This window comes from Triticum dicoccoides, chromosome 2A (assembly GCF_002162155.2).
Source record: "Triticum dicoccoides isolate Atlit2015 ecotype Zavitan chromosome 2A, WEW_v2.0, whole genome shotgun sequence".
NCBI lineage: Eukaryota > Viridiplantae > Streptophyta > Magnoliopsida > Poales > Poaceae > Triticum > Triticum dicoccoides.
The window spans coordinates 12,764,420-12,768,006 of record NC_041382.1 but is presented as its reverse complement, the minus strand read 5'-3'; the positions used below and the strand labels follow the sequence as shown (position 1 = coordinate 12,768,006).

Here is a 3,587-nt window from a genome sequence, read left to right as displayed (position 1 = left end):
TCAAGGCCAATTCTCCAACACCTCAGGTTCCTAATTAATTAAGGAAGAGATGGGCAATGAGCCACTTTCATCAGTGTATGGACATGATTGAATTTAATGCGAACAAAGTTCAATGAGCTTGCAGTGTACCAGATAAAAACAGTAGCATGCTAATGGCACCTTCCTCGCATGTGGAGAGTCCGGTGAGTCGTCAACTTTTTCAAGGAAGGGACACAAACCACACTTGTCAACTAAATCTGGCTCATCTTTGCCGATCAACTCGCACGATGTCTCGAGGTTGGCAACGATTTCTGATATGGTGGACCGGTCCTTTACGGCAAACTTCAAGCAACATCATGCAATATGCGCCACATGCTTCAATGTGTGCAGCTACCATGGTGTTGGCTCCGGTACAAGTTGCCTATCCAGCATCTCCTCAATATTAGCGGCCTCAATGATGGGGAGTGCAAAGGATGCCAGATCTCTATTCATCTCCTCCTTTGCTTGGGAAAACGCCCTTTTCCCTGTCAGAACCTCGAGCTTTAACAAACCCAGGCCATACACATTGCTCGGTGATTTCACATGACCTGTGTGGGCATACTCAGGGTCGATGTACCCCATTGTGCCTGCAAGGGGGACCTCCAACCCCAACTCCTCACTTGCTATGCCCCAGGCCCACTCCTCACTCACCATGTCTGTGACGCCCCCGATATAATCGTACACTAATCATACATGCAAACGTGTACGATCAAGATCAGGGACTCACGGAAAGATATCACAACACAACTCTATAAATAAAATAAGTCATACAAGCATCATATTACAAGCCAGGGGCCTCGAAGGCTCGAATACAAGAGCTCCATCATAGACATGTCAGCGGAAGCAACAATATCTGAGTACAGACATAAGTTAAACAAGTTTGCCTTAAAAAGGCTAGCACAAACTGGGATACAGATCAAAAGAGGCGCATGCCTCCTGCCTGGGATCCTTCTAAACTACCCCTGGTCGTCGTGAGCGGGCTGCACGTAGTAGTAGGCACCTCTCGAGTAGTAGTAATCAGGTAGAGAAAAGGGGGAAAAAGGGGTGCAAAGCAATCGTGAGTACTCATCCAGAGTACTCGCAAGCAAGGAGCTACACTACATATGTATGCATTGGTATCAAATGGAATAAGGATATCATATGTGGACTGAACTGCAGAAAGCCGGAATAAGAGGGGGATAGCTAGTCCTATCGAAGACTACGCTTCTAGTAACCTCCATCTTGCAGCAGAAGAAGAGAGTAGATGGTAAGTTCACCAAGTAGCATCGCATAGCATAACCCTAACCGATGATCCTCCCCTCGTCACCCTGTGAGAAAGCGACCACCGGTTGTATCTGGCACTTGGAAGGTTGTGTTTTATTAAGTATCCGGTTCTAGTTGTCATAAGGTCAATGTACAACTCTGTGTCGTCCTTTTACCGAGGGACACAGCTATTCGAATAGATCAACTTCCCTGCAGGGGTGCACCACATTTCCCAACACGCTCGATCCCATTTGGCCGGACACACTTTCCTGGGTCATGCCCGGTCTCGGAAGATCAACACGTCGCAACCCTACCTAGGCACAACAGAGAGGTCAACACGCCGGTCTAAATCCTATAGCGCAGGGGTCTGGGCCATCGCCCATTGCACACCTGCATGTTGCATGGGCGGCCGGAGAGCAGACCTAGCAACCTCCATTACAAAGGAAGTTGCGTTACGCGGTCCAACCCGGCGCGCGTCGCTCAGTCACTGACGTCACGAAGGCTTCGGTTGATACCACGACGTCGAGTGCCCATAACTGTCCCCGCATAGATGGTTAGTGCGTATGGGCCAGTAGCCAGACTCAGATCAAATACCCAGATCTCGTTAAGCGTGTTATTTTGAAGTAACCGCGAACGTCGACCAGGGCCAGGCCCACCTCTCTCCTAGGTGGTCTCAACCTGCCCTGTCACTCCGCCTCAAAGTAACAGCCGGGGGCCGTCGGGAACTCAGGCCCACCACTACTTGGATGGAGCCACCTGCCCCTTCAGCCCCCATCTTCAAACAGTATCACTGGTAATGTAACAGTGTAAAGTATATAGTATATGCCCGTGATCACTTCCCGAAGTGATCACGGCCCAGTAGTGTAGCATGGCAGACGGACAAGAGTGTAGGGCCACTGATGGAACACTAGCATCCTATACTAAGCAGTAGGATAGCAGGTAAAGGTAACAACAGTAGTAGCAAGGACAGGCTATGCAGGAGTATAGGATTAACTGAAAGCAGTAACATGCTACACTAATCTAATGCAAGCAGTATAGAGAAGAATAAGCGATATCTTGTGATCAAGGGGGGGATTGCCTGGTTGCTCTGCCAAGAGAGAGGGGTCATCTTCAATGTAGTCGAACACACGAACATTGGCAGTAGTCTCGGAGTCTACCGGAAAGAAGTAACGGAGGGGGAACATAATAAATAACAGAGCAATCAAAGCAACACAAAGCATAACATGGTGATACGCGGTGCTAGGGGTGACCTAACGCAGTAGGAGGTGATACCAGCGAAGGGGGAAAACATCCGGGAAAGTATCTCCGGTGTTTCGCGTTTTCGGACTAGTGAACCGGAGGGGGAAAGTTGTGTGTCTTCTATGCTAGGGATGTGTGGCAGACTAACGGGCTGCGTATCCGGATTCGTCTCGTCGTTCTAAGCAAATTTCATGTACAAAGTATTTTCATCCGAGTTACGGTTTATTTTCTATGATTTATCAAAGTTTTATGCATTTTTGCAATTTATTTTATTATTTAAATCAAACATTATCCAGAATAGTGTAAGGTGATGTCAGCATGACATCACCATGACGTCAGCAGGTCAAACCCAGCTGACCAGAGTCAAAGTTGGACCGTGGGTCCAATGGGACCCACCTGTCATAGACTAACATGTTAATTAGGGTTTAATTAAGTAGGATTAATTAAGTTTAATTAATTGATTAGGTTAATTAAACACAATTAATTATGTTAAATAATTTAGTTAATTAAATAATTAATAATTTTATTTATTATTATTTTTAAAAATATTTTTTATATCTTTTTTTCTAATGTTTTGGGGGGTGGGCCCCCTTTGTCATAGGCCCATAGGGGCCTTAACGGGCGCTGGTTCGGGTAACGGGCGGGCGGACCCGCTGGAACGGGCACGGGCGATGGGGCATGCCAGGGCGCCAGCGCCGGTCGCGGGAGATGGCCGCGAGGGTGCGCGGCCGGCGGCCACGGCCGACCCGAGCAGATGCGGCGGGGTGAGGGATGGGCGGGCCGGCAGCGGTGGGCGGCAGGGCCAGCGAGCGGAGGCCGGAGGAGGCGTGGGCGGTTGAGGGCGCGACTGCAGCAGCGGGCGGCGACTGCGGCTTGGCGCGGCAACGACAGCGAGCGCGGGCGGTAGGCTGCGGGTGAAGCCGTGGCAGCAGTAGGGGAGGGGCGGCGAGGCAGTTGAGGCCGCGGGCGCGCAAGCGGCCCGGTGCAGCGAGCGGTTGCAGGTGGACAAGGCCAGGCGCGATGCGGCCACGGGCGTAGGCGGGCAGTGGGAGCGCATGACGGCGCGAGGACGGTGCGAGGCGGCGGAG

General features: G+C 50.7%; 1 pseudogene; it reads right to left on the bottom strand.

Moving 5' to 3' along the window:
* Positions 1–3,587, bottom strand: part of LOC119357409 — a 7,393-nt pseudogene continuing 3,806 nt past the window's right edge.